The sequence below is a fragment of the Monodelphis domestica genome, chromosome 1 (assembly GCF_027887165.1).
Source record: "Monodelphis domestica isolate mMonDom1 chromosome 1, mMonDom1.pri, whole genome shotgun sequence".
Taxonomy (NCBI): domain Eukaryota; kingdom Metazoa; phylum Chordata; class Mammalia; order Didelphimorphia; family Didelphidae; genus Monodelphis; species Monodelphis domestica.
The window spans coordinates 470,339,314-470,365,725 of record NC_077227.1 but is presented as its reverse complement, the minus strand read 5'-3'; positions in this window follow the sequence as shown (position 1 = coordinate 470,365,725).

Genomic DNA, 26,412 nt, shown 5'->3' with positions numbered 1-26,412 from the left:
AGATTCCTAGGTATTTTATTTTGTCTAAGGTGATTTTGAATGGGATTTCTCTTTCTAGTTCTTGCTGCTGAGCTGTGTTGGAGATATATAGAAAAGCTGATGATTTATGTGGGTTTATTTTGTATCCTGCAACTTTGCTAAAGTTGTTGATTATTTCAATTAGCTTTTTGGTTGAATCTCTAGGATTCTTTAAGTAGACCATCATGTCATCCGCAAAGAGTGATAACTTGGTCTCCTCCTTGCCTATTTTGATGCCTTCAATTCCTTTATCTTCTCTAATTGCTACTGCTAGTGTTTCTAGTACAATGTCAAATAGTAGAGGTGATAATGGGCATCCTTGTTTCACTCCTGATCTTATTGGGAATGCATCTAGTTTATCCCCATTGCAGATGATATTAGCTGTTGGTTTTAGATATATACTGTTTATTATTTTTAGGAATGACCCTTCTATTCCTATGCTTTCTAGTGTTTTTAATAGGAATGGGTGTTGTATTTTATCAAAGGCTTTTTCTGCATCTATTGAAATAATCATGTGATTCTTGCTAGTTTGCTTGTTGATGTGGTCAATTATGTGGATGGTTTTCCTAATGTTGAACCAGCCCTGCATCCCTGGTATGAATCCTACTTGATCATGGTGAATGATCCTTCTGATCACTTGCTGGAGTCTTTTTGCTAGTATCCTATTTAAGATTTTTGCATCTATATTCATTAGGGAGATTGGCCTATAGTTTTCTTTCTCTGTTTTTGACCTGCCTGGTTTTGGAATCAGTACCATGTTTGTGTCGTAAAAGGAGTTTGGTAGAACTCCCTCTTTGCTTATTATGTCAAATAGTTTGTATAGTATTGGGATTAACTGTTCTCTGAATGTTTGATAGAATTCACAGGTGAATCCATCAGGCCCTGGGGACTTTTTCTTAGGAAGTTCTTTGATGGCTTGTTGGATTTCAATTTCTGATATGGGATTATTTAGGAATTCTATTTCCTCTTCTGTTAGTCTAGGCAGTTTGTATTTTTGTATATATTCATCCATTTCTCCTAAATTGGTGTATTTATTGCCATATAATTGGGCAAAGTAATTTCTAATGATTGCCTTAATTTCCTCCTCATTGGAGGTGCTGTCCCCCTTTTCATCTTTAATGCTGTGAATTTGCTTTTCTTCCTTCCTTTTTTTAACTAGATTGACCAGTACCTTGTCTATTTTGTTTGTTTTTTCAAAGTACCAGCTTCTTGTCTCATTTATTAAATCAATAGTTCTATCACTTTCGATTTTATTAATTTCTCCCTTAATTTTTAGGATTTCTAATTTGGTTTTCTGCTCGGGGTTTTTAATTTGATCGCCTTCCAGTTTTTTCATTTGCATTTCCAATTGATTGATCTCTGCTCTCCCTTGTTTGTTAATATAAGCATTCAGGGATATGAATTTACCTCTGATTACCGCTTTGGCTGCATCCCAAAAGGTTTGGAAGGATGTTTCGCCATTGTCATTTTCCTCGATGAAATTATTAATTGTTTCTATGATTTCTTCTTTAACTAAACGGTTTTGGAGTATCATATTTTTTAATTTCCAATTGGTTTTAGATTTGGTTTTCCATGTACCATTACTAATCATTATTTTTATTGCCTTGTGATCTGAGAAGGCTGCATTCATTATTTCTGCTTTTCTGCATTTGTGTGCTATGTTTCTGTGACCTAATGTATGGTCAATTTTTGTGAATGTGCCATGTGGTGCTGAGAAGAAGGTGTATTCCTTTTTATCCCTATTTATTTTTCTCCATATGTCTATTAATTCTAATTTTTCTAAGATTTCATTCACTTCTTTTACCTCTTTCTTATTTATTTTTTGATTTGATTTATCTAAATTTGATAATGGTTGGTTTAAGTCTCCCACTAGTATGGTTTTATTGTCTATTTCTTCCTTCAATTCTCCTAGTTTCTCCATTAGAAATTTGGGTGCTATATTATTTGGTGCATACATATTGATTAATGATATTTCCTCATTGTCTATAGTCCCTTTTAACAAAATATAATTACCTTCCCTATCCCTTTTGATCAGGTCTATTTTTGCATTGGCTTTATCAGATATCATGATTACCACTCCTGCCTTCTTTCTATCAGTTGAAGCCCAGAAGGTCTTACTCCATCCTTTAATTCTGACCTTGTGGGTGTCAACCCGCCTCATGTGTGTTTCTTGAAGACAACATATGGTAGGGTTTTGGATTCTAATCCATTCTGCTATTCGTCTACGTTTTATGGGTGAGTTCATCCCATTCACGTTCAAAGTTATGATTGTCATTTGTGGACTCCCTGGCATTTTGATTGCCTTCCCTAATTCTAACCTTTTCTTCTTCGGCTCTACCTTTTAGTCCAGTGATTTACTTTGAAACAGTCCCCCTTGTCCCCTCCCTTGATGTTTCCCTTTTTAGTCCCTCCCTTTTTGTTCCCTCCCCCTCCCCCCTCTCTTACCCTCCCTTTTTGTTCTCCCTCTCCCCCTCCCCCCCTTGGTTTTCCCTTCTCCTTACCCTTGTTGGGTAAGATAGAATTCAAGATCCCAATGGATCTGGAGGTTTTTCCCTCTCAGAGCTGATTTCCCTGAGATTGAGGTTTAAGTAACCCCCCCCCCCTCTCTTCCTCTCCTTCTTATAGGAGTTTTCTTCCCCTCCCCTTCCCATGTGAATCTTTGTGTGAGAATGATTATTCTATTTGGTCTTTCTTTACCCCCTATTTATACATTACATTTTCCCCACATGTTAGTATATATAGGTTGATATAAATGTAGTCCTTATAGAAGAGAGTTTGAGTAAAAGAAGAAGATAACATTTTCCCCTTTCCTTAATATTTACCTTTTCAGGTATTCCTTGCTCTTTGATTTTCGGTATCAAACTTTCCACAGAGCTCTGGTCTTTTCTTTGCAAAAAGTTGGAAGTCTTCTATTTTGTTGAATGCCCATACTTTCCCTTGGAAGTATATAGTCAGTTTTGCTGGGTAGCTGATTCTTGGTTGGAGACCCAGCTCTCTTGCCTTTCTGAAGATCATGTTCCATGCCTTACGATCATTCAGAGTAGAACTTGCAAGGTCTTGGGTGACCCTGATTGGCATTCCTTTATATCTAAATTGTCTTTTTCTGGCTTCCTGTAGGATTTTTTCTTTTGTTTGATAGCTTTGGAATTTGGCAATTACATTCCTGGGAGTTGTCTTTTGGGGGTTTAGTGTAGAAGGTGTTCTGTGAGCTCTGTCAGTGGCTGTATTGCCCCCTTGTTCTAGAATCTCTGGGCAATTTTCTTTGATTATATCTTGTATCACCATGTCCAGTTTGGTGTTTATTTCTGGCTTATCTGGGAGTCCAATTATTCTTAAATTATCCCTTCTCCCCCTATTTTCCAGATCTATCACCTTGTCGGTGAGATATTTTATGTTCTCTTCTAATTTCTTGGTATTTTGGCTTTGCTTTATTGATTCTTGCTCTTTTATACGATCGTTGTCTTCCAGCTGCCTGATTCTGGCCTTTAAAGCCTGGTTTTCTTTTACAGTTTGGTCAAACTGGTTTTGTAGATGCGTGAATTTCTTTTGCATTATTTCCAACTTTTCCTCCCAGAAGGCTTCCATCTTTTTGGTCATTTCTGATTCAAATTCTTCATAGGTTTGTGGAGAGTTTCCATTTCCTTTGGAAGGTTTTGGAGCATTTTCTTTTATATTATCTTCTGTCTGCTCTGTATTTTGTATTTTGGCTCCATAGAATGTGTCCAAAGTCGCCCCTTTCTTCTTATTTTTCTTGGTATTTTGGGGCTTCTGTGGTTCTGTGGAGTTTGTCATCTCTGAATGTGGAGGATTAGTTTTTCTTGTCTCTTTCTGGTGTTCAGAGGCAGTCCTGGGCAGATAGTTCTATGGGCTTTCCCTGGGTTAAACTGAATATGCCTCACTGGAACTGGAATGGAAGGGTCGGACCACGAGGCCACACTCTCCCCCCGGCTCGCTTTCCGGAAGTTGCCTTCAGAATCGCTGGCCGTGAGGCTGTTTCGTCGGCCTGCGGGGGGATGGGCTGCTGCTTCCCCAAGCTCCGAGAGCACAGACTTTCACTGAGACTTGGATAGCAGGATCCAGCCCGTGAGGCTGTCTTGCCCGCCGTGAGGGTTGCTGTTGTTTTGACCAGCTCTCTGCAGCGGATGCCCCAGGCAGTAACTTTCACCGGGACTGTAGAAGGCCCTGAGGGTTGTTGTTCCTCAGACCCTGCTCTCTGAGCCGGCCGGGCTGCGGCTTCCGGGAGCCTTGGACTCTGCGCTCCTACCCCTGAGGTCCGAGTGATCTCGGGTTCTGGCTTTTAAGGGGAGCCGTACCTTTTGAACCGGGTCCAGGTCCAGGAGGAGGGTTCCCAGGGTCTGTGCTGTTGATCGTTTTGAATTTCGGCGCCTTAGGAGCTTATCGTTTGAGATTGGTCAGCAATGCTCATTTTTAATACTCTAGGGAGTACAGTTTTCAATGTCTTGCAGACTTATCAAAAACACCTATGTAATATTGTTATTAAAAAGATGGATCTTTATTTCTGAGTTAGGTTTGGGATCATTAGAGGAACTATACAATTTCCCAAAGGCAACACAACTTGTTCTCCTCTTGTTCAATTTTGGGACCAAGTAAACCCATTTGTAGTATAAACAATATCCTTCCTAAAAAAGCAGAATAAAAAACTAAATTGAAACTTTATTCAGAATTTCAAATAAAAGCTTTTAACAAAGACTATTCAAACTAATCCAGTGAAAGTGGAAATATTTATCAAAACATAGGATTGTAGGTCCAGAAGGAAACCCAGACATCCAAATCCTTCATTTTACATATAAGGAAACTAAGGCCCAGGGAGATTAACAACTTTCCCAAGGTCACCTTGATAGTAAGCATCAGAATTGATATTTGAACCTAACTCCTCTTCCTGTCTCTCTATGAAGTCATATAAAGCATATGTTGACAATAGATTACAGGTACATTTTATCTTCTGCATTGTTACAATACAGATTCTGAAAAAAATTCTCTATGTGAACCTTCATGGGAGTAGTGGTAAGAATTCTTCTGAGTGATGTTGATTTTGGATAATGTTGGACAAGATGATTTTGGGAAGAGTTGAACCACTCCTAGTTTGCTCCACACATACTCTCCCAGAACTTGGGACTGTTTTCAATGGCTATAGTTCAGCACAGACAACAGAAGCTTGTTAGAGATCAGCTCCCTGCTCATTACTCTGTATCCCAATAAGGAAGGCCAATGGGTGACTAACAGTATCAAGTCATCCCAATCCTGAAAGAGGTGGATTCTAAACAGAGGAGGATATATTAAAAATCATATGAAATAGAAGATGGAGTCAAATGAAGTGAAGGACATTTTAGCTGAATATCAGAAAATACTTCTAAAATGAGAAACCTTGAATAGCCACATCATTTCCTAAAGGATGCATGAGAAATTCCAAGACTGAGTCACTTGAAAGTGACCCCTCTGCAATTTAGACAACCCTATAGGGAATGTGCCCACAGTGGTTAATAGAGGTAGACGAGATGACCTAATGGATTTTTTACCCATTTCTAATTCTTGGCTTTGAATAAGGAACCATGTGTGGGAGTATTTATAGAATCATAGACTCTTAGTGCTGGAAGAGACTTTTGTGATCATTTAACATACCTCTCCTCATTTTACAGATAAGAAAACTGAGGTCCAGAGAGGGGAATTTGATGACTAAAGTGCTAAGTGCTGAGGATACAAAGAAAAGTAAAAGAGAATCCTTGTTCTCAAGGAGCTCAAAATCTAATGGGGGAGAGAGCATACAGACATTTATATACAATCTTTAAATAGGATAAATTGGAAATAGTCAATAAAAAAAAGACACTAGAAATGAGAGGAATAGAGAAAGGCTTCCTATGGAAGGCAGGATTTTAGCCAGAATTGAAGGAAACCAAGGAAGCCAGGAAATAGGCATGAAAACTTCAAGAGCATTCCATGCATGAGGATCAAACAATGAAAATGCCCAGAGTGGAGTTGATTTGTATTGTTTGAGGAATAGTAAGGAGGCTAGTGTCACTGGATTGAAGAGTTTGTGGGAGGAAGGATGATATGAGGTATAAGGAAAGGCAAGAAAGGAGGCAGGTGATGGAAGGCTTTGAATACCAAACAGAGGATTTTATATTTGATCCTAGAGATGACTTGAAGGTCACACAGGGAATTTAGTGGAATTAGAAAGTTTGATATGGATTTTATTCTATGCTGTACTCTACTACAAGGGAAGGAATCATCTCTTTTCCAGGTAGGGTTCAATAGCCCAAGACTTCTGCCAACAGCTAGGGCTCTCAAAACAAATTTGTTCCAATTCTCAGTTAATTCTCCTTAGGTGCCTCAAATATTTTCCAGCTATAATACTGTGTCAGTTGCACCATGAGTGACACCATCCTGTTGGCCCCTTTTGATCTGCCTAAATTATAGTTTCACTGTGTTTTGGGCTTCCAGCATGACAAAACCTGTCATTTAATATTTAAAGCCATTGGCTTAGAGATGCAGTAGATATATCATGAATGTCTAATCTTTCCAAAAATTCTCTCAACCCAAGTGAAGAGTTTAAAAAATACTTCTTTCTAAGAGAGGGAACCAGCAATCAGACCAAAAGCTGGTTTCTTACAAATTCACCCAGCCAAACACATTGACTTATACCTGAAAAATGCTCACTTGAATCCATTTAGAGTTTCAGAAACCACCTTTGGATTTGCTTGAATGCTTAAAAATTCAGTTTCATCTAGAAGAGGGCTTCTTATAATTACTAAAGTTTAGGCAATAACTTCAAGGTTTTCAAAGTAAACCTTTCTTTTCATGATCTTATTTGATTCTTATAACCCCCAATGGAAACTATAGATATTATCCCTCTTTTACAAATGGAGAGTCTGAGACTAAGAGAGAGAAAGTCATGCAGAGACAGAGTTAGTCAGCTTCAGAATCAGGATTCAAACCCACGGTTCACGATTCCAAGAATATTTCTACTAATTGAGTGTCAAACTCAATTAGGATCCCTATAGCTGTATTTTGACTTAGTTTAAAAATGTGCCATTATTTATTTTTATTAATTTTATTAAGTAATGTCCAATTACATTTCAATCTAGTTCCTCATGTTTGACACCTCTGCTCTACAGCAAATTCCCTTTAAAATCCAGGGCATAGGACAGTGCTGGAACATGGTAGGCACTAAAATGTTCATTGAGGCTTACTGAGCATTCTCCTAGAATATCCTCCAGCATCATCTACTAAGCTAAATCCTGTACTTCTAAGTTACTTCCTCTAAGACATGTTCTCTGATTTGATATTTTCTTTTTTTTAATTCCTTTTGCACCTTAGTAGGAAGCACAAAAAGTTTTGCATCTAAAGCAGAAAGTATTTAGAGTCAGAAGACCTGAGCTTGAAGATCCTGTCTTGGATAGTTAAATAGATATGACCTTGAGCAAGTTCCTTTACCAATCTGGGTCTCAATTTCTTTATCCATAAAATAGGAAAAATAACAAATATAATTTTTAACAATATATGAGAACACAAATTTGCATACTGTTTTAAAGTTTGTAAAGTCCTTGCCTCATAACTACACTATGAAGAAGATAACATAAATAGTGTTCTCATTTTCAGACTGAGTCTTAAGAAGGTTAAGTTTGTGGTCCCACAGTGAAGAGGTATCTGGGATAGTATCATACTTACATCTTTTGATTTCAAGTCCTCAAATCATAATATTGTCATGAGAAAATCATTTCACAAACCTTAAGCTGCTATTGAAAGGAGTTACTTAATTACCTTCCTGGTTATGAATCATGATAATAAACCAAAACCCACCATTTTAGAATAAACAAGATTGCAAGTGGACCAAAGGGCAATGAATACAAGATGTATGTAAGGAGGGGATACCTTGTTATTTGCCCACAGAAAGTGGAATAACAGATTTCGACAAATCAATATATGACTTGAAAAGGATGTAGCATAGAGGACTTAACAGAAAATCATGGACAAGGATCATAGCGGATTAGAAATGATTAGAAGATTAGAAGGTATGAGCAAGTCATAATGTACTTCCACCAAAAAATATGCCCTTGTTAATGAGATCATAGATCCAATATTGATAATATGTGAATTGTTAGTGCTGTTATTATTTATAATCTAATGATATTTGTAGTCTTCATACCTATGCTCTGTAAGATTCCATACTCTAAAGCTCATATAACTTGATTATCTTTTTTTTTTTTTTTACAGCTGGGTATAGGAGAGGACTTTACACCAATAGTGAAAACCAGGGTAAAATGGGTCTCAGAGGTTAATCTAACAGCCTGTGTAACAGCTTATTGAAAACCTGATAACAGTGTCAGGAAAAGACAAGGAGCAGCTAGCTTATCAGGGTCCTCTGGGGAGAAGTAGGGAAGAAAAAAAGAATAACAGCTTCTTCCTACGGGTAGGAGTGGAACTATTCTGGTTCCTGGTGCCTGTCTAGACAACTGATGTCAGTTCCCCACTATCAGGCCTGGACCTACTTCCCCAAACCAAAGACCAGGCTAATATATATATGTAAATCCCCCAAAAAGGGATTCTTCTATTCAGGAATCCAGTCTCCTATTTATAGCTCTAACTTGGGCTTTCACAGGACAGTAATTTCATGTCCAGTCATAAATCTCTCTTTCCAAACTGATATTTGTAGGTCAGTAGAGAAAGGAAGCCAAGAACCAAAATTGCTAAAATCCAAAAAGGCAGTCTATTTACAGTTGTTGGTATATAAGTGGAATTTCCAGGAGTCAGCTCCATTGTACTTTGTTGGAAAGACAGAAAGATACATTCATGTGGACCAGATGAACCCATGGGGTGGAGTTAAGAAGCCCAGTGGGCATGACAAGGGAGTCCTCAGAGGTTTGAAGAAGGCAGTGGGTGGTTTAGTTTGCAATTAACTCAACTGGTTAGAGCACTAGGTCAGTGCCAGGGAATCTAGTTTCCAAGTATGTGGTGAGCTCATACTGCCTACTTGGCACAATGCAAGGCTGACTGCTTGGAGTTTCCAGTCTAGACACAAACAAACAAATCTAGTTGAAATCAATATCTGATGGCAGAAAATGAAGAGTGAAATTAGGTGCTTCAGATTAGAGGAAAGAGCTGACCATTTAGGCTGTCAAAAGGGAGCTCAGTTTCAGAAGGATGACAGGAGGTTGATGGCAGGTTGTCCTGTTTTGACAACTAGTGTTTTTATTCTCCTCAAGAGTTCTTATCAATAATCAACTTCCTTTTTGCATGGGGTGACACCCATACATAGGGAAAGGAGGTAGTGAGGGTAAGAGGAGAGGGTCTGTTCTTTATGAAGCTTCACTTTATCAAAGATGGCATGTGTCATAGATAATTACTTGACAAAGGAAGAGACCTAAAACTACAGGAACTTCCCTGATAATATATCTTGTCAACCAATTGGTTCATTTACCTTCAAGTCATTCAAAATGCTTGTGACAGGAAGCAGCTTATCTCCTCAAATCTCTGCTCCTTGTCTATAGAAGATGTCAAGGAAAAGGCAAGGAATAGAGTCATAGAACAGGAGAATCTTCAAGCTAGAAGGAAACTTAGGAAGTAGCTTCAAAAATGGAAGTGACCTTAGAATATAGAACTAGAAAGGGTCTAATAACATAGAATGTTAGAGTGGAAGGAGTTTACACTACTTACATAGAAGATTAGAACTAGAAGGCAGCTCAGAACATAGGCTATTGGAATTAGGTAGGAATTTAGAAAACTAAGTATTAGGACTGGAACCCAAGTGATTGACCCCTTCATTGCACAAAGGACCCTGAGACCCAAGAAAAATGTCAATCTTCCTAAAACACTAATTTCAACATGTCTCCAAAGGCCACAGTTCTTCAAGTTTTCCAAGTTCCTCTGAAATAGAATATGTAAACTGACGGGAAACTATTACTTGTTGAAATAGAGAGGTAAACTGGGGGGAACTGTTTCTTCTTGCAAACACTGTATCAGCCACACATAACATAATTCAAGCTCCTTGAGAAGAGCTACCATTTCATTTTTTTTTCATATCCCTAGCCCCTAACACAATACTTGGAACACAATAGGTGTTTAATAATTGCTTATTGATTGATTGATTTAAGACATTCACAATCTGGCTCATCTTTACATTTCTGCCTCCTTCAGGCAATGTAAATTGGTCACAGTTCTTCCCCATTTATCTTCAGTTCCAGTCAGACCAATGCCTCACTGTCCAGTCTTCCCCTATATCCACCCCAGTTCCTTCACACACAATGCTCATTCCCACCTCCATGACTTTGTTCATCCTGTTTGCCTTCCCTCCCTCTGCAAAGTCAGACTCTTTTTTTTCTCTGATTCCTAAACATTCTTCAGGGCCCAGGGCCAGTGAAATTGCTCCTGAATATTCCAAATCCACTCCTCTGAAATCCAACATTGTCAGAATCCAGTGTTAAATAGAAAGTGAAGAAGTTCACGGCAAGAAATGTTGAGGTTGAGTTAGGCTCTTGTTTCCCAAAAAATCTTATCTCTTACTTCTCTTTTTCCTCTCTTCTCTCAGCCCCAAAACACTGTAGAGAAAAGCTCTACAGAGGGAGGAATTCTTAAGTGAATGAACTTTAGGACAAACATGTGCTATGGAACTTTAGGAAATGGAAAAATAAAATACCATCTTGTCTTACTGGCAAAGATACTGAGAATAGTGATGAATAAAACTCAGAAAAGTTCAAGGAGTATTACATCCCAGCTTAGAGACAGATGTTTTAAGCATAAATCCATTGGTATTCTCATTCAAGGAAATTCAGTTGGACAAAAAAATACAAATCTAATAAAAGGGAATGCACTAGAGGCAAGAACATAGAATGGAGACAGACTTGGATGATCCTGGAAGGTAAGAATAGAGACATTTTGGAGTGAGGCTTGAGAAATCTTGACCTGGTAAGCAAGAGAACATGGGGTGGGAAATATTTCTGTTTACATGGTCTCCTTTTTTCCTGCCTTTTTTTGGATCCCATGCCCATTTCTGATTAATGGGAGAAACCATTAAAACATGGAGATCACTGCCTGGGTCCAGGGACAAGATGATGGAATTCAGAGGGTAATAATGGTTTCTAAGAGTACAAAGTTAGGTCTCTTTCTCCACGACTCTATTCAGGAAGCCTCAAAAACAGCTTGTTAAATGTGAATTACTTCACTCTGAAAGAGCTTCAACACCAGCAGTTCCAGAGGCCTGGCTGGAAGTTGAGACTGAAGAGGGCATGAGGTCCTATAAATCCCCTGCCCCCAAACACTATATATTTATTTTGTGTATCTCCTATATTTATTTATCGGCAGATATGTTGTATAGCACTATTCAGACCTAAGGTCCTTGAGGCAATGCCTTTTTTTCACTTAAGGATTTGTTTTCCTAGCACCTCACATATTGTCCCTACCAAGGTTATCACATAGGACAAAAAGAGAAGAACTAAACACTGGTATTCATTGTTTCCCTTCACTCTCTGGCAAAATGGCTAACTGGACATCCAATAACAACTGGTCATCATGGTCTGGTTTGTGGCTTCTTGATTCTCTTTGCTTCTCCCTTCCTGGGTAAAAGCCTCAGCTCTGCTTGCATTCTCAGGCTGAAATTTCTTCCCATCCATTTACCTCTTGGTTAAAGTGCCTCATTAGACTGGTTCTTCCAAATACCTCAATGTTTGGAAATAGAAAGCTCCGTCCATTGTCCCCTTCACAATGCCCGCCTTGTGATTCTCACACTGGACTGACTCTGGGGCCAGGAGACCTCTCTCCCTCTCCTGGGTTTTATCTCTCAGCACCCTGCTCCCTTCTGAGTAGTAATACCACCCCAGTAATTGTCCTACAAGGCTGATAAAAAGTATAGGCTAGCACAGCATGTTTTCATCATCTCAGTTAAGTCAAATAGCTATTAACTATACCCATAAAAGGGTTGTTCAGACCTTTAACTGCCATGCTATGATCTGGAGCCCCCATTAGGGGTTCCCACAGGGAACTTCCTTATTTTGTATCTTTAGAGCTAGTAAGGGAAAGCCCAATTTCATCCTCCTGTACTTGGTCTCCTTTTAGAAGGAAAAGGGAGGCGATGAAGAGGAGAGAGAGAGGAGATTGTAATGAGTAGAAGGAATACTCTATAGGCTTTGTCAACAAATGACAACATTTCAGACAGTAAACTTTCCTTCGCTTATACAGATAATTACAAGGGCTTGTCAAGCAAAATCAACTGGAATGGACTGGAAAAAAAAAGCTAGCTTAAGTGTAGATGTGTCTTGAAGCTGCATCTCCCTTTTTTCTCCCTGATAAGGAGCAGTGTTTCATTCTAAAAGAATGCATCACTAGTTTTTGAGACTTTCCCCCACCAATGTTGGCTTAAAAGGTAAAGGCCCTGGTTCTCTTAAAAGCATAAATAAGATTCTTAGCTCTAGATTTTCAGAAATTAAAGCAGTCGGACAGTCTGGGACATGAATCATGTTCAGGGTTTGGAAAAAAGTTGTAGAATCACGGAAGCCTGAGGTTTGGAGCCCAACCTTGAAAGGGATGATGATACAGTTAATAAGAACCATGCTAATTATTGCTTTTTGAAAAGACCAAGTCCTTGTTTCTACCAAGAAAGGGCTGCTGCCTTTCTGCTTCTTTCTCTGCTCCAGCTGGGGGTAAGTCAGGCTGAAGAAATGGGTTAGTCAAATAGCATTTGTTTCTCTTAGAATCACCGCCCAGTCACACTACACTTACTAAGTCCTATTTCCTCTAACTGGTTTTGGAAAACACCAGAAAGTCTCTGATTATTCTCAGAAAACACAAAATTAATTAATATTGTATATAACCCTTCTTATGCCTTCCTCCCCTCTGTGTATTTTGCCATCCAGCGGCACTGGGCTTCTTTCCGTTCCTCAAAAATTAGACGCCATCACTAAATCTATGCATTCTGCATTTGCACTGCCTGTCCCCTTTCTCCTCCTCTCGATCCTATGTCTTTCCTGGCTTCCTTCAGGTTACAATTAAAATCACACGTTTCTCTTCAGGGTCACTTGACCAAAACGATGGAAAACTAGAGAAGTTCCCCAGTCTTTACAACCTCTCACATCTCTCCAAAATAGGAATCATAAGCAAGATATAAAGACCTTTCAGCTAAAGATTTTTTATGGTAAGAGAGTGGCATAAAATTCAAATAGAAATAATTTCTACTGGCCCCCCAAATTGTCTTAGAAACCCACAAATTAACATTATCTATGTTGCATTTATTTACTTTGTTAAGTATTTCCCAACTATATTTTAATCTGGTTCCCGCAATACTCAGGAATTTTGTGTACCACTTGCAAATAGCAAGTTTGATACCTCTACCCTAGGAAACTAAGACCCCCTAAAGAGATGAAAAAACTGATAAACTAGCAAGAGAGAAGGCTAATTCCTAATCCCTAACACGATCCTGTCTTTTTTAAACATTGTTTTCCATCTTAGAATAAATAATGGGTATTGGTTCCAGTGCCGAAGAGCAGTAAGGGCTAGTGCTGGGGGTTAAGTGACTTGCCTAGGGTAACATAATTAGCAACTGTCTGAGGTCAAATTTGAACCCAGGATCTCCTGTATCCAAGCCTGTCTCTCAATCCATTGACCCTAGCTGTCCCCTCCTAATATGCCCCCTTTGACAATGGCCATCACACTCTGGTAGGATTGTGCAAGTTGAACTACCCTCATGCAACAGAACTCAATTTTGTTCTCCCTCCCTGCACCACAGAAAACCAACAATCAAAAGCATAGCCCTATGCTGTGCTGCCTAAACTCAGACCGAGAACTGAGGAGCAGAGAGACTAGAAACGTGGCACCAGCAAGTGTGAAGGGCTCCACAGAGCTGAAACAGAAGGGACTAGCATCCAGATGGAACCAGGTCTGTCCCCCTTGAAGTTTCTTGGGACAAAGACTGAGGACACCAAAAAGTGAATTCCCAATCTGAGATATCTTTGATATTTAGCTCCCATGTAAATTTCTGTCAAGAGATAAAGTTTCTATCAAGAGTGATAAAGTGAGTAATCAAGGAATATAAAGGAAAAAATACTAGAATTATCAAAGATCTCAAGAAAAGAAAAACTCAAAGACTTGAACTCAAAGAGGTAAAACAACAGAGAAGATAACAAAATGGAGAATGACCTCCACATCATTTAAAGAGGCCCAAATATTTATGAATAAATATTACAAGACAAAGGAAAATAAATCAATATCTGATTAAAAAACAAAGGAATTTGTGCATTCTCAAGAGAGAAAGGAGGCACAGCAGGATGTTGAGAAATGGTTTAAGAGAGAGGGAACAGGGTAGAGTGGCAATAGAATTTATAATCTGAACGGTAGGAAAAAAATCACAAAATAGAAACATTGAATCCACACTGGAAAATCTCACTAAAGAAACCAAAAACAGAACAACTGATTAGGGATGGAAGTACCTAAAAGTAAAGGATAACATACAAGAAGAGAAGCCAAAAAGAATCATGTTAAAAGAAAATATGATTTCTATCTAAACAGAATATATTGATTGTGAAAATAGGATAGAGACAACTTAAAGATTGATTTCTTTAGAAATCCTAACAAATCATAAAATCAGAACACTATAGCACAAGAAATAATACAAGAAAATCATCTCAAACGCCAGAACTCAGAAAACAAAGTATCAATCTAAAGAATCTATAGAAATTGTCTAGAACTAAAACAACAATAGCAATAATTATATTTAATAATCCCAGACGGTCAATAAATTTTGCTAGTGACCAGGAGGAAGACTTTCCAAAAGGAAATTTGAATAATATAAGAATATTCTTACACCCTCTCAAAACTGAAGGAGGGAAACTGAAAAGCAAAGGACCTCAAGCAACCAAAGGTGACATACCTTGTAAACCTGAGCCTAATCGTCAATGAAAAAATAGAAATGTTCATAAAAAGAGGCAGATGGAACATTCCTACAAAGAAATCCAGATCTGACCAAATTATATGTTTTGAAAAAACCCTAGACAAATAGATATACAAAAAAGGTGAATATGTCCAGCAACCAAGGAAGGCTCAGGTAATGAAACAAATTAAACCAGAAAAAGAAGAAGGTGGGTGGAGAGACTTATTAGAGAAAGACAGCAATGGATTAACAATGGGGTTAACAATATTACCATCAACAACAAAGCTACAGATGGACTATTTAGTTATTTTTTTCCTAAAAGTACACAAAGAGACAAAGATAAAAGCATGAATCAAAAAGAAGTGTGGGTGAAGGAACAAGTTCAGAACATTATGAACTAAACTTCACAAACCCCACCTTGAGAACAATTTTTTTTAATGAGACTAATCTGCAGAATGGGAATTTACCACCAATGAAGAGGAAATTAAAGCAATTATTAGGAGCTATTTTGCCTAATTATATGCCAATAAATCTGACAACCTAAGTGAAATGAATGAATACTTACAAATATATAAATTGCTGAGATTAGCAGAAGAGGAAATGGAATCCTTAACCCCATTTAAAAAAAAGAAATTCAAAAGGCCATCAAAGAGCTCTCTAAGAAAAAAGCCCCCAAGATCAACCACATAAATTCACAAGTATATTCTACAAAATATTTAAGGAACAATTAATTTCAGTACTATGTCAACTATTTTCCTAATACAGGAAAATAAAAAAAAACTGAGAAAAAAATATAGATCAATTTTTAAATAAAGATTAGTTAAAAATTTAAACAAAACACTAGCAAGAATATTACAACAATATAACACAAAGATTATGCACTCTGGCCAAGAGGGATTTATATTAGGAATGCAGAGCTGACTAGTATTTCCAGTATTAGGAAAACTATCAACATAATTGACCCTACAAATAACAAAACCAGAAAAACATATAATTACCTCAATAGATGAAGAAATTTTTTTCATAAAAACATAATATTCATTCATATTAAAAACACTAGAAAGCATAGGTATAAATTGAGTTTTCCTTAAAATGATAAGTAATACTTATCCAAAATCATTGGCAAACTTTAAATGTAATAGAGATAAATTAGAAGCCTTCCCAGTAAGATGGGGTGAAGCAAGAATGTCCATCATCACCACTATTATTGAGCATTATACTAGGAATGCTAGCTATAGAAATGAGAAGATAAAGAAATTGAAGAAATTAGAAGCCTTTCCCTGTCCCCTTTAATGTTAGCACCTCCTCTCTAAGATTATCTCCAATTTATCTTGTATTTATCTGGTTTGTACATGATTATTTGCAGGTCGTCTCCCCCATTAGACCATGAGTTCCTCAAGATCAAGTTCTGTTTTCTATCTTCCTTTATTCGTGTACTCAGGGCTTAGCATATTGGCTGCATAGTAGAAGATTAAATACATGCTTGTTGACTTCACTGCTGATTTTTTTTAACATCATCTTCCCCCCCCCCCAATATATCCCTTCCTGCTCTCTCACTCATTACTTTTAAGGAAGGGGAAAAAAAGAGAAAATAAAAGCAGTGCAGCAAATCTGGCAAATACATCAATGAAGTCTGATGGTCTATACAGTGTTCTACATCCATTGCAAGAAAGAAGGGTGGTTCATTATCGTACTTTTTATTCAGCGCCAAGCTTGGTCATTATGAAGACACATAAAAACAAAATTAATTTAGATCAACTTTAATGAATTAACTTTTTATTCAATACTTCAGTCAGGGATAGAGAGAGTAAAGGTAAGACAGTAAAATAATAAAAATAGCAAAAGAGCCTCATAATCATCATAAGATTGAGAATCAGAGTGCTAAGCAGAATATCTAGGGAAGAAGCTAGGTGGCTCAGTGAATAGAATTCTGTAGTAGGAGTTAGGAAGAGCTGAATTCAAATCCAGCATCAGACACTTAGTTGTGTGACCCTGGGCAATTCAGTTAACTTCTACCATAATCAACTGGGGAAGGAAATGGTAAACCACTTCATTATCTTTGCCAAGAAATCCCCCCAAATTCACAATGAATCAAATACAACTGAAAATGACTGAACAACAAATGAGAAGTGAGTTCTAATCTCCCTCAATGCTAGTGCCTTCCCTCTGTTGATTTTCTCTAGTTTTTCCTTTGTATGACGCGTTTTCTACATAGATTTTTGCATGTTGTCTCCTCAATTAGACTGTGAGTACCTTTAAAGCAAGGACTGCCTTTTACCTTTCTTTTTATCCTTAGCACTAGGTAATAGCAGGTATTTAATAAACATTTATTGGTAGATAGGATTTGTGTGGTAGGCCTACAATTAGCTAAAACACATTTATTGATCAGCTGATTGTTTTGTCCAAGTACCTCTGTCTAAGTATATAATGCATGACACCAAATAACCTTTTTGACTTTTTTTCACTGAAGTGACTAATTTTTTTTTCCTTTTACTAACTCCATGTTTTGTTTTTTGTTTTTGTTGACAGGTACCCCAGCACAGTGGGAAGTAACATTGGATTTAGAGTCAGAGAAATAGGTTCAAATCCTACTTTTGTCATTTACTCTGTAAACCTTAAAATTTCTTAGACTTATGAATGTTGGAAATTTCCTCATTGGGAAATTTCATACTTGAAAAAATTTCCTACTGATAGTAAGAACTCTATTGCAATATGAAACTCCTTGGCATGGGAGGATCCTTCTCCTCCCCACTTAAGACTACTTTAGGACAGAAACCTTTTACTAAACAATGGAAAGGGATTTGACCTGTGCTTAAGCATAGAACAGGAAGTTCTTTGAGTCATGATTGATTTTAGAATTGATACAATAGAGATACTTGGAATGACAGAACCAGGTCTTGGAAACTACAATCTCCACCCTACTCAGAGTAACAGAATTTAGGAAGGGCTGCAGCAAAGATCAAGATTTAATTATTTGAGAATATGATCTTCAACAGACATGTGCAAAGGGGCCAGACCTCTGGGTGGTCCTGGGTTAAGCTAGAGCCACCATTGGCACAGGGGAGACATCGACAGTGATTGGATAGATGTGAGAACTGAGGGGAGGGAACTTAGATTGTTTCCTTAAAAGATAGCGGGGTCTGAGGACTGGAGGTGGTTTTTTGCTCTGAAGGAGGTCTGAGAGGAGAGGTCCTGGAGGGAGAGTTCCTGGAGAGATCTTGAAGGAGGCTGTGGAAGGAGAACTCAGGAGGAATCAGGAGGAGAATTCTCTGGAAACATTTCTTGAAAGGAGGCTCTCTTGAAGGTGGAGCCTGAGGTTGGCATGAGAAGCCTTACCTAGAGAGATCTTGGGTGAGTGATAAAACCAACTGACTGATTTATCTCTTAGGACTGAAGTCTAGGCCTTATTGGCTTGAGGCCCTTCATTCTTATTCCTTTCTTACTTTCTCTCTTTTTCTATTGATTAATCAGTGTATTATAAATTAAATTACTCTATAAAACCCAGTTGGCTTGGGCATATTCATAAATTGGGAATATATTCCCTGGCGACCATCTTATATTTATATAAACCCAAGACACAGTAGAAAACATAATTCAGCGGTCATAATTGTTATATATATTTCTCTTGCTCCCAAACATTTTAATTATCACAGTTTATGGCTCCCACTCTCTTATCTACAACTATTTAACACTCAAAACTATTTTAAATCTAACAACTCCTCATGCGAGATCTGGTAAACCATCTACCTCTTTGGGTCTTGGTTTCTGACTCCATAAAATGAGATTGAACTAGATGGTCTCTAAAGTTTTTTTTTTTTCTCTGAGTCCATGAGGAAGTGAAAAAGTATATAGAGTCCTAGACCTGGATTTAGAAAGAAACATGTTCAAATTCAGCCTCAAATATTTTCTGAGCTGGGCAAACTTGGGCAAGTCATTTAATGTCTATCTGCCTCAGTTTCCTCAACTATAAAGAGGGGTTAATAGTAGCACCTGCCTTCAAGAGTTGCTGTGAGGATTAAATGAGCTAATATTTGCAGAATGCTTAGCACAATATATGGCACAGAGTGAATGTTTATTTCCTTCTCTTCTTCCTTCCAGAATCCTATTGATGAAAATATGTGACAAATTTTGATTGAGCTATTAAAGTATACAATTTGATAAAATTAATAATTTACTGTAAATAATATAAAACAAAAATAATTTATTATAAATTAGATAATCTTGTTGAAGCATCCATGGAGTACCAATTTCAAGCAATGAATAAAACAGATAAATATCTAATCATTGAAAATGTTCTCTAGTGTCATGGACTTTGATCTATACTGGTTGCAGAAAGGTATAATTCTCTATCAATCTATATTTGTGCGATTAGCTCTGATGCTTTCTTCTTCTCAGTTTCCTTATTTGTGAAAGATAAAAAGGCTATTCTAAATAATTTCATAACCTCACCTAGTTCTGTATCTTATAAACCTGGCTGTATCTATCTTGCCAAATAGGAAACTGGGAGGGAAAGGGGACAAAAGTTATGAGAAGTGAGGAGAATAAAGGGGAGAATAGATTGGAAGAGGCAATGGTCAGAAGCAAGACAGACTTGAGCCAGGACAGGCTAAAAAGAGAGAAGTCTAAACAGAGGAAAATGGGATGGAGGGAAATGTACAGTTAGAGATCATAACTCTGAACGTGAATGGGATGAGTTAACTAATAGAACAGGATACAGAAAGATTCAGGAAGTTGAAATGAAGGGCTAGAGCTGAATATATTAGGTTTCATATAAAGTAAAGTGGGCAGTCTTGATCTCTGAAAAAGCAAAAGCAGAAATAGACCTAATTGAAAAGGATAAATAAGGAAACTACACTTTGTTAAAAGATAGCATAGAGAATAAAATAATATTTAAAAAATTATGACAAGTTTCTCTGATAAAAAGCCTTATTTCTCAAATGCAGAAAGAATTGAGCCAAACTTATAAAGATAAGAGCTATTCCTCAAATGATAAGTGGTCAAACAATATGATTAAACAGCTTTTATAAAAAGAAATAAAAACTATCTACAGTTAAGTAAAAACAAAATTCTCTGAATCATTATATATTAGAAAAAGGAAAATTAAAGCAACTCTGAGGTACCACCTCACACATATAAGAAATGCCAAATGTTGGAGGGGATGAGGGAAAATAATCATATGTTGATAGAGTAATAAACTGGTCTAACCATTCTGGAAAACAACCTGTAAAGATGCCCAAAGAGCTATAAAAATGTATATATCTTTTGATCCAGGAACCACTACTACCAAAAGAGTACCTCAAAGTAATACCCCAGAGAGATTAAAGAAAAAGGATAAAACCTATATGTACAAAAATATTCATAGTAGCTTTTTGTAGTGGCAAAGAATTGGAAACTGAGATGTTTGGGAGAGTGATTGAACACATTGTGCAATATTATTGTGATTGAATATTATTATGCTATAATAAATGATGAGGGAGATGGTATTAGAAAAAGATGACAAAACCCTATAAAAACTGATGCAAAGTGGAGTAAAAATAAACCTGGAAGATCATTGTTTATATAACTGTAATATTGTAATTATGATCATCTGTGAAAGGTTTGGCTACTCTGATCAATACAATAATTTAAGACAATTCTAAAGGACTCATGATGAAAAAATCTGTCTACTGAAAGAGGGAAAGAGAGAGAGAGAGAGAACTAATGATCTCTTAGTGCAAACTTAAGTATAATGTTCTCACTTTGTTTCTTTCTCATCTAGATTACTGGTGGGAGGGAGGGAGAGAATCTGGAACTCAACATTTAAAAAGAAAAGAATGTTAAAAATAAAACATTAAAAAAACTTATAAGCCCTGGAACACTAGAAAATTTCTTCAATTAAACTTAAATTCTTTTGAAAGAGATCAGCTTAGTCATTCACAATAGAAAAACAAAGAGATTGAAAAGTCATTTTAACTAGATGTAGTTGGACTGCAAGAGGCATTGAACTAGACTCCAAATTAGGAGAGTGAGATCACATTAGATTGAATTTAAGAAATTATGAAGTATTCTCAATGAGCAATTTTATGCTCTTATAAGAGCCTAATACTTTATTAATAATAATAATAGGTAGCATTTATATAGCACTTTAATGTTTGCAAAATACTTTATACATCTTGAATTTGATCCTCACAAGAACCCTGTCAGTTAGGTACTATTATTACCCTGATTTTACAGATGAGGTATGATCAGGTGTCTTGCCATGGGGCACATAACTAGTAAAGGTTGAGGCAGGATTTTAACTCAAATCTTCCTCTCTCCAAATTCATCATTGATACCTAGTGGCCTTTTCATTTTAATTCTACTATTTTTTCCAGGATGATGCTGTTTGGCTGCAAATCAGAGAATTCTACAAGTTCACAAAAATCACAATTTCCTGTGACTCAAAGGACAATGATAAAAACATATGGTGGATGGAAACAGCATTAAGCTTTAAGAATTACGAAGGATGTCCTTGTATTCAAGAATGACATAAAAGACATAATCCAGGATGTCTGTGAAAAGGGAAAAGCCAGTCACATAGTGAGATTAAAGGATAACGGATATACAGCCTGAATGATAGAATGCTATGGTGACCTCAAAATATTAAAAGACCCAGAAGAAAGCCTTCAACAATTTGAGTTGCTCCTCTAAAGAGAAGTTATAGAAAGATGTGGACCTTGTAAGATGAGAAGGTACTATAGGTGTTATGACCTCTACAAGAGGAAGGATTGCTCACATCAATCAGATTGTGGATCTCTCTAAGTCTTGAAACACAAAATGGCACATTACTTTACTGAATTTACTGAATTTTCCTTCTTATCTGCCCATTATCTAAACCTTGGACTGTCCTTGGAAAACTGGGTTTGGATAGGTTAACTTTTGCTTTACCTTGAAGGAATCTAGACCTCTGTGTCACTTCCTGACCATTTCCAAACCATGCTACCTTATCCCTTTTTATGTTTTGTCTTCCTGAATAAGGAAAAAAGCTAGCATTTACATAGTACTTTACATTTTGCAAAATGCTTTACAAAATATTGTCTTATTTTATCCTCATAACAGCCCTTTTTAGTGAATATTATTATCTCTTTTTCATAAGTGAAGAAACTAAAGCAGGCAAAGATTAAGTAATTTTCACAAATCATAAGGTTCTGAAGTCAAATTTGAACTCAGATCTTCCTTACCCCAAACCCAGCCCTCAAATCTCTTAGTTGCCAAAAGGGTTTGCATTTGTTACCTTCAGAACTTAGTATAATGCCTGGAACATAATAGATGCTCAATAACTATTTTAACATTTCTGTAAAATAAAGATAATCCTAATCTTCTTTCATCAGGGATTTGTGAGATACATTAGAAAATGCACATAAAAAGTCATTGCAAAAGGTTTTTTAAAAATATATACAAATGTATGGGATTATTATACAAATGTATAAGGATTACCTTAGTGTGGGGAATCCCTAAAACAGACTTTCTTTTCTCCCAGTTCTATTTTAAAAAATAAGTTACAACATAGAAAATTTGATGTTTGGAATCCTAGTCCTCAATTGACTTTAAAAAAGCTCATTTAGCTCCATTCACTCCACGCAGCATTTGCTACTCTCCCTGGTTTTAGCTTCATAGAACTAGATACCTCTCTGAGGTTAAGGTCATTACTTCTAACATTAGCACCATACTGTTAGAACTCAAGCCTCAGCTGATGCTGCCTCTTTCAGTTTCATTTCCTCTCTAATTGGAACACTGCAGAGTGGAGTACCAAAGTCCTCCTATTTTCTTCCTTTATAGAGCATGGTAACTGGACTCAGCTCACTCCCTTTGTATATGCTGCTTTCCTTGGTTTCAACTCCACTAAACAAAAACCCACAGTGAGGTACCTTCTACTCTGTCCCCCCTTTCCTGCCTCCTTTTGTGTGTTGTCTTCCCCCCATTAGGTTATAAGTTCCTTAAGGATTTTTATTAATTGTATCCCTGGGGCTTAGTACAGTGCCTGGCACATAGTAGGTGCTTAATAAATGTTTGTTGGATTTATTGGATCTGCTTATTCCAAAGTTTGAAATGTGTTTGTTGGATTTATTGGATTTACTTATTCCAAAGTTTGAAATGTGACAGGTGAAGAATTGTGGAGTCCTGGGGCATCATCATTAGTAGTCTTCCCTGTTAACTCCAAGAGTAGCTCTCTTAAAACAAATACAGTATTTTCTCACACATCATGGTTTTTTTTTTGTGCTCTCTCTCTCTCTCTCTCTCTCTCTCTCTCTCTCTCTCTCTCTCTCTCTCTCTCTCTCTCTCTCTCTCTCTCTCTCTTACACACATAAATGCACTCACACAGATCCCATTTGCCAAACACATAGCAGACATAAAAAAATAGCTTAACGAGTCTAGCAGATCTTTGAAGTCAGAGAAACTTGTCTAGGATGCCCTGAGAACACACTACAGAGAGAGTGCCACTCCCCCACTGGAATAGGAGTGGACCAGGGAACATCTGGGATATTTATCCTTCACCATAGAACAGATTTAACGAAAACATGGAATTTACAAGCTCGTCGCCTGTTGGAATGTCATAACTACTAGAGTCCAAAGGCATCCCTGTTCATGGAAAATTGGTCAGCATGTTACAGGTCTCTTTCCTTATAGGAAGAAATTTAGTAAACAAGCTGGCAGGGTTTGATTGGGCAAGCAAACGGTATAATGACAATCACAGCCACCACATGAAATTTCTAACCGGAAGACACAAGGAAGACAAAGCACAGATTTGCTGATCCTCCGAATTTGTATCATTTGTGTTTATATTCAGTAGACTATATGGCAGGGCACACGTGGTTCCTGAGGGGGAGGAAGTTCAGCCATGGTAACCAAAGATTTGAATCATTTAAAGTCAATGAGGTGACAATTTCTGCTCAATAAAGAGAAGAATGCACTTCACAGGAGAAAAAGAATTTTCTTACACTTGGAGCATGGTATATGGACAAGATGTAATCCTAATGAAAATTTCCACCATCAAATATGGCTTTTCCCAACAAATAATTTCAAAAAGTACTCACTGTTTTTAGAGTAGTCAGCACTGGTGACTTTAAATAAAGTATATGTGATGTGTTTATTCATTACAAAGTAGGAAAAAAACCCAGATTCAAATTGAAAGTGATTAAAGACCAGAAAACTATATTCCTTTTGATCTTTGTTTTGTTTTTAATAGGCTTTATAGTCAGAATAGTTTTATATTGAGAGGGAAAAGACATTGCTGCTTTTACATAAATTCACAAATAAATAAATAGCAGATTTCGTCCCCTCCCTCCCATCTAATGAAGAACAGAGAAGGTCTAGATATCTAAGCAATGGCATAGGAAAGGAAAATGACTTGAGGTCATCAGATCCAGGGAAACAAAGCCAGTTTAGACCACTCTATTTTTTAAAATGGGCAAAAATGACCATTTGAAAATCTTTCTAAGAACAAAGCAATAGACAACAGACAGGATTCATTGACAGACCCATACTTAATACTTTTCAGTAAGTGTGCTCTATTAGAATGGCCATGTGCAAAGTTGGAATATGGTAGTAATGGTAAAAATAATAATAATAACTCAAACGTATACATGTCAAAGCTTCTGAAATATATATATATATATGTACACACACACACACACACACACACACACACACACACATATATATATATTTACATAAAAGAAGCAACATTTGCTTGAAGTAGATCAAATGATCCTTACCACATAGGCAATTATCTCCCCTAAAAAAAACAATGAAACTAATGTCTAGATTTAATTAGTACAGGAAACCAAGTCTTATATCTTTGACATGGTTTACTAATGGCTGGGTGTCAACATCCATTAGACTAGGCACATAATCACAGCAAATACAGAGATGAGGGGAGCTATACCCAACTGAACCAGATCTCTATCTGTGCTAAATATTCTTTCCATGAGGAAGTATTGGAGAGGTAAGAGTCAAGACAGTAAAGCAAGAGGAAGCAGTGCACCCCAGCTCCCTGCACAACTTCTTCAATTATGTTCTCAGGAGAGTGATGGGAAAACAATGGAGAAACTACAGTGGGCAATCTTTCCAGTCCAAGATCACAGATTTAACCTACAGGTAAATGACAACGGCAAGAATTGTGAAAGAAGGGTGGGAGAAGAGCATGAACTCAGTTGGTGTTAGCAAGGTTAGCATTTGGGAGATGTCTAGAGCTGATCGTGGACTCAGGCTGAGGGCCAAGTCAGCAGAGCAGGATCTCTCAAAGGGGACAGGAACCTGTACACAGCACCCAAATTTTGATATAGGATTTAAAAAAAATATGTAAATTTATTTTACCTTTATTTAACTTGTAAATTTTGAATAAACATTTTATTTTTAATTTCAATAAGCTAGGGCATCTCATCATTATGCATTGTCTATACAACAATTTCTGGATGTCAGTTTCTTGAATGGTAGATTGGTAGAGGAGGTCTTGCTTGGTAGCTTTGGTTGTCTGACCTATCTCCATTAGACTTTTTCTCATGAAGTCACATCAAAACTCTAATGCGTGGGGGCATCTAGATAATCCAGTGGTTAGAGAACCAGTTCTGGAGTCAGGAGCACCTGAGTTCAAATCTGGCCTTATCTAAGTATCTACTTTCTAGCTGTGTGATCTTGGGTAAGTCACTTAACCCCAACTGCCTAGCCCTTACTACCCTTATTCTTTGGAATCAATACTTGGTATCAATTCTAAGACAGAAGGTAAAATGAACTGCATTGTAGGTGTATCTGCATCAAAACCTCAATCTTTGAATAATCGGATTGCTAGGATTACAAATGCAATCACTGAGCAACAGGTTATGAAAGTTTTTACAGATTTCAAAAATCTGATTGATGTAGATAGAGTCCAAGATGATAGTAATATTAAATTTGAATTTTAAAAAATCAATATTTAAAAATTTAAAATTAATCTCTCAGAAGTTGTTCTTTGTAAGTTTGTTACATTTATATTTTAGAAGTCATTAAAACAAGATTGCATTAAGACTTTTGGAGCAGTTAGGTGGTTCACTTGATAGTACTGGACCTGGAATCAAGGAGACATTTCCCTGAGCTCAAATTTGGCTTCAAACACTAGCTGTGAGACCCTGGACAAGTCACTCAACCCTGTTTGTCTTACTTTCCTCCTCTGTAAAATGAGCTGGAGAAAGACATGGCAAACCATTCCATTATCTTTGCCAAGACAACCCAAATCAGGTCAAGAAAAGTTGGACATTATTGAAATGACTGAATAATAAATATATTATATTACAGTTCATTAAGTATTTTTATATAAATTAGCTCATTTTCTTCTCTGAACAGTTCTGTGAGGGGTGCCCCAGGCACTGTTACCCCCATTATACAGAAAAGCACATTGGCAGCTCAAGTTAATTTCTCATAGTCATACAGCCAGTGTCCAAGGTGAGATTTAATACCAGATTTCTCCTAACTCTTCTAATTTTAAACTATACCATATAACATTGCCTCTTCAAAGTAGATCTGTAGAA